Here is an 11,534-nt window from a genome sequence, read left to right on the forward strand (position 1 = left end):
ATTTGCATAAAAAAAACTGTTTTTGCACTGTCATTATGGGATATTGTTTGTAGATTGAAAATAATTTAACGCATTTTAGAATAAGGCTGTAACATAACAAAATGTGGAAAAAGTGAAGTGGTCTGAATACTTTCTGAAGGCAGTATAAATGTAGCCATTATGCTAACCCTGGTGATAATATCTCTGAATGGGAGAAAGTAACCTTCCCCTTCCCTAGACTTCCCCATCTGTGAGGAGAGGGAAACTGAAGAACAGCAGCTGGGGGTGATAGGTGTAGGAGGGGGTCAGGAAAGGGGGCTCTGCTGGACATTGTGAACCACTTCCTCTAGGAAGTGGAACCACTTCCTCCCTTCACTAGAGTTTTGTGGTTTATGACATCACGGACTTAATTCCCAAAGTCCCTTCTAAATAGGGACTCCACACTATATATACAAAAGCATATAAACAATGTAAAATGTGCAGTTTTGTCACACAACACAATGCCACAGATGTTTCAAGTTTTGAGGGAGTGTGCAATTGGCATGCTGACTGCAGGAATGTCCGCCAGAGCTGTTGCCAGAGAATTTAATTTTCATTTCTCTACCATAAGCCGCCTTCAACATTTTAGATAATTTGGCAGTACTTCCAACTGGCGCCGCAGCCCATGTCCTCCACATCCAACTTCTTCCCCTGAGGGATCGTCTGAGACCAGCATCCCAACAGCTGATGAAACTGTGGGTTTGCACAATGGAATAATTTCTGCACAAGCTTTCACAAACCGTCTCAGGGAAGCTCATCTGCATGCTCGTCATCCTCACCAGGGTCTTGACCTGATTGCAGTTGGGCGTCGTAAACGACTTCAGTTGGCAAAAGCTAACCTTCGATGGCCACTTGCATGCTGAACAAGTGTGCTCTTCATGAATGAATTCCGGTTTTAACTGCACCGGGCAGATGGCAGACCGTGTGTATGGCGTTGTGTGGGCGAGGGATTTGCTGAACGTTGTGAACAGAGTGTTCCATGGTGGCGTTGGGGTTATGGTATGGGCAGGCATAAGCTACGGACAATTGCATTTTATTGATGGCAATTTGAATGCACAGAGATACCATGACGAGATCCTGATGCTCATTGTCGTGCCATTCATCCTCCGCCATCACCTCATGTTTCAGCATGATAATGCACGGCTCCATGTCGCAAGGATCTGTACACAATTCCTGGAAGCTGAAATTGTCACAGTTCTTCCATGGCCTGCAACCTCACCAGATGTGTCAGCCATTGAGCCTGTTTTGGATGCTCTGGATCGATGTGCACGACAGCGTGTTCCAGTTCCCACCAAAATCCAGCAACTTCGTAACAGCCATTGAAGAGGAGTGTGGCAACATTCCACGGGCCATAATTAACAGCCTGATCAACTCTATTCGAATGAGATGTGTCATGCTGTATGAGGCAAATGGTGGTCACACCAGATACTGACTGGTTTTCTGATCCACTCCCCTACCTATTTGCATTACATGTTTCATTTTCACAGAGCACAATGTTGTAAGGGCTGCTATGTAGAATCAAATCAAACCTTATTTATCAAACAATGTGTGGGGGTACAGGTTAGTTGAGGTAATTTGTACATGTAGGTAGGGGTAAGATGACTATGCATAGATAATAAACAGCAAGTTTGCAACAGTGTAAAAACAAATGGGGGGGGGGGGGGGTTCAATGTAAATAGTCTGACCAGCCCCACTGGGGAAAACTGGTTGAATCAATGTTATTTCCACGTCATTTCAACCAAAAACTCTATGCGAAGACATTGAATCAACACGGAAAACTGTTTATTTTTTCATGTTAGTTGACAAGCCAACCAAATGTTAATCAAAACTAGACGTTAAACTGACGTCTGTGCGTGAGCATGAACTACTTGAGACAATAACAAAGGAAAACAGTGCTATCCCGGTATAGTTTTCTGACTGTTTCCATTGCGTCATCCACTATAGCGTACAGTTTGATGACATGATCCGCATTATGACATCTGACCTATATAAACTGCAGTCAACGCAAATGGCCGCTGTGGAGAGACACCGGAGATTCCGTTGGATCCATTTCTTTACGATCACGAGTGACCCCATCTTGGATAAGTGTTTTGATTACGGAACCAGCAAGTTACTTTGAGGTGTACTGTGTTGCATTGAGCATTGACAGCCGCAGACAAGAGGGTTTACCGTGGCTTTTTCCACTGCCCCGAGGTTCGTCTTGGGGTTGTTCCCGTTCCTTATACCCCTGGCGATGGGTGAAGTGAACACCCCTAGGAATCCCATCCAATACCACATTAAGCATTATCTCTCATCAAGTCTCTATTCAATGTTTATGTCGTTGTATGTAGAGGAGAGCATATTTTCACTCTCAACTAGATTAGGCTGGTTTGATGAGCATGAAGAGGATGTAAACCATATGCCCCGGTCGTCAGACCCCAACCCTATTGAACACTTAGTAGGAGATTCTGGAGCGGTGCCTGAGACAGTATTTCCACCACCATCAACAGAACACCAAATTATGGAACTTCTTGTCGAAGAATGGTGCCGCATCCCTCCAATAGAGTTCCAGACACGTGTAGAATCTATGCCAAGGCGCATTGAAGCGGCTCGTGGCGGTCCAACGCCCTATTAAGACACTCTGTGTTGGTGTTTCCTTTATTTTGGTACATACCTGTACATACAGTATTGTCTGCTCTTCAGAGCACTCTTACTGTGTTGATGTGAAGCTCTCGTTGTTGCAGGTCTATTGGCAGGTCTCTGAGCAGCAGAAAAAGGCATGCAAGTAGATTCTATGACGGAACATCACTCCTCACAGACAACTCTGAAGCAATATACTAATAGATGTTTTAGAAGCAAGCCACATAATAATTCAAGCCTTATCCGGTTCCAGTTGGAATTCCGAAACTACACTGAACAAAAATATAAACGCAACATGCAACAATTTCAAAGTTACAGTTCATACAAGGAAATCACTCAATCACTCAGAAATACATTCACTAAGCCTTAATCTATGGATTTCACTTGACTGGGAATATAGATATGCATCTGTTGGTCAAAGATAGCTTCTTTTTTTTTAAAGGCAGGTGCGTGGATCAGAAAACCAGTCAGTATCTGCTGTGACCACCATTTGCCTCATGCAGCGCGACACATCGCCTCCGCATAGAGTTGATCAGGCTGTTAATTGTGGCCTGTGGAATGTTGTCCCACTCCTCCTTAATGGCTGTGCAAAGTTGCTGGATATTGGCGGGAACTGGAACGAGCATCCCGAACATGCTCAATGGGTGACATGTCTGGTGAGTATGCAGGCCATTAAATAACTGGGAAATATAAACTCAGCAAAAAAATAAACGTCCTCACACTGTCAACTGCGTTTATTTTCAGCAAACTTAAAATGTGTAAATATTTGTATGAACATACCAAGATTCAACAACTGAGATAAACTGAAAACGTTTCCACAGACATGTGACTAACAGAAATTGAATAATGTGTTCCTGAACAAAGGGGGGGGGGGGGGGTGTCAAAATCAAAAGTAACAGTCAGTATCTGGTGTGGCCACCAGCATCAAGTACTGCAGTGCATCTCCTCCTCATGGACTGCACCAGATTTGCCAGTTCTTGCTATGAGATGTTACCACACTCTTCCACCAATCACCTACAAGTTCCCGGACATTTCTGGGGGGAATGCCCCTAAGCCCTCACCCTCCAATCCAACAGGTCCAACAGGTCCCAGACATGCTCAATTGGATTGAGATCCGGGCTCTTCGATGGCCATGGCAGAACACTGACATTCCTGTCTTGCAGGAAATCACGCAACAGAACGAGCAGTATGGCTGGTTGCATTGTCATGCTGGAGGGTCATGTCAGGATGAGCCTGCAGGAAGGGTACCACATGAGGGAAGAGGATGTCTTCCCTGTAATGCACAGCGTTGCGATTGCCTGCAATGACAACAAGCTCAGTCCGATGATGCTGTGACACACCGCCCCAGACCATGACGGACACTTCCACCTCCAAATTGATCCCGCTCGAGGCCTCGGTGTAACGCTCATTCCTTCAATGATAAACGGAAATCCAACCATCACACCTGGTGAGACAAAACCGAGACTCTTCAGTGAAGAGCACTTTTTGCCAGTCCTGTCTGGTCCAGCGACAGTGTGTTTGTGCACATAGGCGACGTTGTTGCCGGTGATGTCGGGAAAGGACCTGCCTTACAACAGGCCTACAAACTCTCAGTCCAGCCTCTCTCAGCCTATTGAGGACAGTCTGAGCACTGATGGAGGGATTGTGCGTTCCTGGTGTAACTCGGGCAGTTGTTGCCATCCTGTACCTGTCCAGCAGGTGTGATGTTTGGATGTACAGATCCTGTGCAGGTGTTGGTACACATGGTCTGCCACTGCGAGGATAATCAGCTGTCCATCCTGTCTCCCTGAAGTGCTGTCTTAGGCAATTTATTGCCCTGGGCACATCTGCAGTCCTCATGCCTTCTTGCAGCATGCCTAAGGCACGTTCACGCAGATTAGCAGGGACCGTGGGCATCTTTCCTTTGGTGTTTTTCAGAGTCAGTAGAAAGGCCTCTTTAGTGTCCTAAGTTTTCATAACTGTGACCTTAATTGCCTACCGTCTGTAAGCTGTTAGTGTCTTAACGACCGTTCCACAGGTGCATGTTCATTAATTGTTTATGGTTCATTGAACCAGCATGGGAAACAGTGTTTAAACCCTTTACAATGAAGATCTGTGTTATTTGGAGTTTAACAAATTATCTTTGAAAGAAATGGACCTGAAAAGTTTACGAGTCAGCATCAACAACTATTGAAGTCACTGAAACCCTTAACAAAGAGTTGGCACAGTTGAAACTGGGATTATTCAGTGAAGAGCACACTTCTCCAGCGTGGCAATCGAAGGTGAGCATTTGCCCAATAAATTTGGTTACAAAGCCGAACTGCAGTTAAATCAAGACCCTGGTGAGGACGATGAGCATCTGGCAGTTTTTGCAGAAATTCTTTGGTTGTAGAAACACACAGTTTTATCAGCTGTCTTGGTTACATGTGGTCTGTTCAATTCATTAAATTCTCTGGCAACAGCTCTGGTGTTTAATTAGCTTCTTGATATGCCACACGTGTCAGGCTTATCTTGGAAAAGGAGAAATTCTCATAAACAGGGATGTAAACAAATTTGTGTGTGTAAAAACAAAATTATACATTTGTGTGAATGGAAAAGTTCTGGGATCTTTTATTTCAGCTCATGAAAACTACATGTTACATTTCTATTTTTGTTCACTATACTGTATATCTGTATATCAAGACCCTTAAGACTCTGGACAATTTGGATGTTTGTTTGTGGGATCTTAATGTTTTTTCTCATAATCCTGGACTATCGGACCACCATTTTATTACGTTTGCAATTGCAACAAATAATCTGCTCAGACCCCAACCAAGGATCATCAAAAGTCGTGCTATAAATTCACAGACAACACAAAGATTCCTTGATGTCCTTCCAGATTCCCTCTGTCTACCCAAGGACGCCAGAGGACAAAAATCAGTTAACCACCTAACTGAGGAACTCAATTTAACCTTGCGCAATACCCTAGATGCAGTTGCACCCCTAAAAACTAAAAACATTTCTCATAAGAAACTAGCTCCCTGGTACACAGAAAATACCCGAGCTCTGAAGCAAGCTTCCAGAAAATTGGAACGGAAATGGCGCCACACCAGACTGGAAGTCTTCCGACTAGCTTGGAAAGACAGTACTGTGCAGTACCGAAGAGCCCTTACTGCTGCTCGATCATCCTATTTTTCTAACTTAATTGAGGAAAATAAGAACAATCCGAAATTCCTTTTTGATACTGTCGCAAAGCTAACTAAAAAGCAGCATTCCCCAAGAGAGGATGACTTTCACTTTAGCAGTGATAAATTCATGAACCTCTTTGAGGAAAAGATTATGATTATTAGAAAGCAAATTACGGACTCTTCCTTAAATCTGCGTATTCCTTCAAAGCTCATTTGTCCTGAGTCTGCACAACTCTGCCAGGACCTAGGATCAAGAGAGACGCTCAAGTGTTTTAGTACTATATCTCTTGACACAATAATGAAAATAATCATGGCCTCTAAACCTTCAAGCTGCATACTGGACCCTATTCCAACTAAACTACTGAAAGAGCTGCTTCCTGTGCTTGGCCCTCCTATGTTGAACATAATAAACGGCTCTCTATCCACCGGATGTGTACCAAACTCACTAAAAGTGGCAGTAATAAAGCCTCTCTTGAAAAAGCCAAACCTTGACCCAGAAAATATAAAAAACTATCGGCCTATATCGAATCTTCCATTCCTCTCAAACATTTTAGAAAAGGCTGTTGCGCAACAACTCACTGCCTTCCTGAAGACAAACAATGTATACGAAATGCTTCAGTCTGGTTTTAGACCCCATCATAGCACTGAGACGGCACTTGTGAAGGTGGTAAATGACATTTTAATGGCATCAGACCGAGGCTCTGCATCTGTCCTCGTGCTCCTAGACCTTAGTGCTGCTTTTGATACCATCGATCACCACATTCTTTTGGAGAGATTGGAAACCCAAATTGGTCTACACGGACAAGTTCTGGCCTGGTTTAGATCTTATCTGTCGGAAAGATATCAGTTTGTCTCTGTGAATAGTTTGTCCTCTGACAAATCAACTGTAAATTTCGGTGTTCCTCAAGGTTCCGTTTTAGGACCACTATTGTTTTCACTATATATTTTACCTCTTGGGGATGTTATTCGAAAACATAATGTTAACTTTCACTGCTATGCGGATGACACACAGCTGTACATTTCAATTAAACATGGTGAAGCCCCAAAATTGCCCTTGCTAGAAGAATGTGTTTCAGACATAAGGAAGTGGATGGCTGCAAACTTTCTACTTTTAAACTCAGACAAAACAGAGATGCTTGTTCTAGGTCCCAAGAAACAAAGAGATCTTCTGTTGAATCTGACAATTAATCTTAATGGTTGTACAGTCGTCTCAAATAAAACTGTGAAGGACCTCGGCGTTACTCTGGACCCTGATCTCTCTTTTGAAGAACATATCAAGACCATTTCAAGGACAGCTTTTTTCCATCTACGTAACATTGCAAAAATCAGAAACTTTCTGTCCAAAAATGATGCAGAAAAATTAATCCATGCTTTTGTCACTTCTAGGTTAGACTACTGCAATGCTCTACTTTCCGGCTACCCGGATAAAGCACTAAATAAACTTCAGTTAGTGCTAAATACGGCTGCTAGAATCCTGACTAGAACCAAAAAATGTGATCATATTACTCCAGTGCTAGCCTCTCTACACTGGCTTCCTGTCAAAGCAAGGGCTGATTTCAAGGTTTTACTGCTAACCTACAAAGCATTACATGGGCTTGCTCCTACCTATCTCTCTGATTTGGTCCTGCCGTACATACCTACACGTACGCTACGGTCGCAAGACGCAGGCCTCCTAATTGTCCCTAGAATTTCTAAGCAAACAGCTGGAGGCAGGGCTTTCATCCATATAGCTCCATTTTTATGGAACGGTCTGCCTACCCATGTCAGAGACGCAAACTCGGTCTCAACCTTTAAGTCTCTACTGAAGACTCATCTCTTCAGTGGGTCATATGATTGAGTGTAGTCTGGCCCAGGAGTGGGAGGGTGAACGGAAAGGCTCTGGAGCAACGAACCGCCCTTGCTGTCTCTGCCTGGCCGGTTCCCCTCTTTCCACTGGGATTCTCTGCCTCTAACCCTATTACAGGGGCTGAGTCACTGGCTTACTGGGGCTCTCTCATGCCGTCCCTGGAGGGGGTGCGTCACCTGAGTGGGTTGAGTCACTGATGTGGTCATCCTGTCTGGGTTGCCCCCCCCCCCCCCTTGGGTTGTGCCGTGGCGGAGGTCTTTGTGGGCTATACTCAGCCTTGTCTCAGGATGGTAAGTTGGTGGTTGAAGATATCCCTCTAGTGGTGTGGGGGCTGTGCTTTGGCAAAGTGTGTGGGGTTATATCCTTCCTGTTTGGCCCTGTCCGGGGGTGTCCTCGGAATGGGCCACAGTGTCTCCTGACCCCTCCTGTCTCAGCCTCCAGTATTTATACTGCAGTAGTAGTTTGTGTCGGGGGGCTAGGGTCAGTTTGTTATATCTGGAGTACTTCTCCTGTCCTATTCGGTGTGCTGTGTGAATCTAGGTGTGCGTTCTCTAATTCTCTCCTTCTCTCTTTCTCTCTCTCGGAGGACCTGAGCCCTAGGACCATGCCCCAGGACTACCTGACATGATGACTCCTTGCTGTCCCCAGTCCACCTGGCTGTGCTGCTGCTCCAGTTTCAACTGTTCTGCCTGAATATTATTCGACCATGCTGGTCATTTATGAACATTTGAACATCTTGGCCATGTTCTGTTATAATCTCCACCCGGCACAGCCAGAAGAGGACTGGCCATCCCACATATGCTCTCTCTAATTCTCTCTTTCTTTCTCTCTCTCGGAGGACCTGAGCCCTAGGACCATTCCCCAGGAATACCTGACATGATGACTCCTTGCTGTCCACAATCCACCTGACTGTGCTGCAGCTCCAGTTTCAACTGTTCTGCCTTATTATTATTCGACCATGCTGGTCATTTATGAACATTTGAACATCTTGACCATGTTTTGTTATAATCTCCACCCGGCACAGCCAGAAGAGGACTGGCCACCCCACATAGCCTGGTTCCTCTCTAGGTTTCTTCCTAGGTTTTGGCCTTTCTAGGGAGTTTTTCCTAGCCACCGTGCTTCTACACCTGCATTGCTTGCTGTTTGGGGTTTTAGGCTGGGTTTCTGTACAGCACTTTGAGATATCAGCTGATGTACGAAGGGCTATATAAATAAATTTGATTTGATTTGATTTGACCCACACCTACAATCTCACAATCTCATATGGTACATGTAACCTGGTCAAGATGGGAAATCTCTCTTCTCGTTTGACACTATCGTATGACTGCGAGCAGTTGTCATACTCTGGATATTAACACTGAACTAACTGTACACACACACATCACACACCTTCCCTCTGTCTTTCTGTGAGGGGCTCCACTACCGTTCAAAGTGGTTGAAGATAACAGCAATAATGTACACCTCCACATCGCAACCAAACATGCATTGTGTTCTCCAACATGCCTACTCAAATGGAAAGTTGACCCTAGAAGGGAAGAAGGAAGAGGGACGAGGGGAAGTTACCTTTGACTCTATCCAGACATCAACCTCGTTCATGGTTGGTGAGTACTGACAGCTGCTTTCAAATATCCACAGTACCTGCACACAAGGACGGATTGTTAGACTAGTGCAACCACACCGAAAGTTGTGTTTGTGATCTAAAATACATTACTGATAAACTACTTTACATTCTTTAGAGATTCATTATTTCCAGTTCTGAGGATTGTTCCTCATCTATCAGGGACGGACCTTTATTCAGCCACAGCAGTCAACTTCCTGGGCACGGAGCAGGTGTTCCAACCTCACTCTTACCCGGCTATCAGGACTGAATACAGATAGTCCTGACTTAAGAGTAAGCTCTACCGCCTCAGTGAACTCAGTATCAACAACAAAATACGATGACACACTAAGAGCTCATAGGCAGAAATGTAATAACGTTTTGGCCAAGCTGTCTTCATGTGTGTCCAAACATGTCTTAGGCCGATCTTCACGAACACGGGAACGTTACCTTTAAAAGGCACATTGTCGACAATACCTGATCGGATTGAATCCTGCCCTTATGGTTTAGCTAAGCAGACACCTGAAGATGGACATTTAACAGAGAGACATTGCAGTTTTGAATTGACCTGTTTTCCTTATTCATATGCCTTAAATAATGAAACGCTAGAAGCATCATTTCTGTGTTTTTCAATATCATTGAGGAAACAGGACTGTGTTTCAGAACCCTCCTTCGTACACTTGTACATTGTCCCCGAGAGCATTAATGACCTTATTGTGAGGGACAATGAAGTCTATGTTCTTTAGTGACGAGGCCATGTAGTTTGACCTGCCATACCAGCTCTACTACTCATTTAACAGTACATACCAGTAGAAGTGCTATACTGTCAATTCTGTAAAAAAAATAATAATTATCAAAGATTAACACATTACGAGAGATCCCGTGGAGTGATCAAATATGTTTTGAGGATTGTAAGGCCACATTGGACCAGTGTTCAGTGCCGCTGACGTGGGGCCAAGTCTTTGAGGTTAGGTATTTGACTTCAGTGACAATCCCTAAGAGGACACCGTCACGTCACCAAAGGAAACATACACATTATACTGTTCCTTGACAGAGGGATGTGCATAGATGTCAGCAAAGGCATATCTGAGAACAGGATTTTTGTCGGTCAGAATGGCAAACAAATCGTGGTTCGCATCAATGTCCATTGGTGCTATTTGGCGATGACATACAATGTCCAGGGTTCAATGACAGACTAAGTGGTAGAGAACATAAAGGGGGTGCACACAATTTTATGGTCTAAACATATCTGAGAGAAAATAGAAATAGTTGCCTACTCATTCCCGTTTCTGAGTGCAGCACCAATGGACATGACCTGTCCTAAGAGGTCATCTTATTCACACTGGAGACAGGCGTACGCACTTGGCCCAGGGCCTAGCTCTAAAAGGAAGTGTGAGTGTAGGCCTCTCTCTGCTTCAGTTTATCTTACGCACACATTCCATAGTTCCTGAGCCAATGGGAACGATTGAAAAAGCTCTCTCAATGCCCACGCCGACACAGTAGGGCCATGGACTGCTCCAAACTCCAGTAGAAATCTTCACTTTGTGATGGATTAAAAGTAGAAGCAGAAACAAGGAGAGGACACGTTGAATAAACATTTAATGAGAGGAGAGTTTATGGGCTGGAGCTGGGCCAGATGAGGGAAATGGAAGTGGACTATAAATTGATATCTGTTTTATTCATTTAAACGTTTAGCTACTGTTGTGATAACCGGCAGGGCACTTTAACCCATAAAGACTGTTTGTACAGCTGTTATCTGTTATTATATTCTACCAAGATGAATTGGCTCACAAATTACATGTGAATTCTTATATTTGAGGCACTTGGTAACAGATGTTCCCTCCAGCGACCAAGGAATGGGCAAACATCGGTTTGAATGAGGCACTGGTGTGTTGTGGTGATACAACTCTGCCATCTTGTGGACAAAGTGGCTCTCCTTCTCACCATATATATTTTTTTCTCACCCTTTTAGTAATGCATTACTCTTACCACTCTCTATCATTAACCCCAAGCAGGCAATAGATTTAGCCTCATAAAGTTTAAGACACAAGATCTGAATGTGTTGTGATACCGTATCTTTGTATTTTAAATGCTCTTAAGACAGGGAGGAAACTCAGGCAAAGAGTTTCAAAGTCTGTTCCTTTGCTCATCATGTTCTCTGACTTCCCTCCTCTAGACACTCACCCATGCTTGCTATGTCAATGAATGACATCACTGTCTCCTTCATCCCTGTTTGGCAGTCTTTCCGTCAGGGAGAGAGGGGGAGAGATTTACAGGGCCTGAACGAATAGAAAAGAGGGATGTGAGG

Source organism: Oncorhynchus clarkii, chromosome 24 (assembly GCF_045791955.1).
Source record: "Oncorhynchus clarkii lewisi isolate Uvic-CL-2024 chromosome 24, UVic_Ocla_1.0, whole genome shotgun sequence".
Lineage (NCBI taxonomy): Eukaryota > Metazoa > Chordata > Actinopteri > Salmoniformes > Salmonidae > Oncorhynchus > Oncorhynchus clarkii.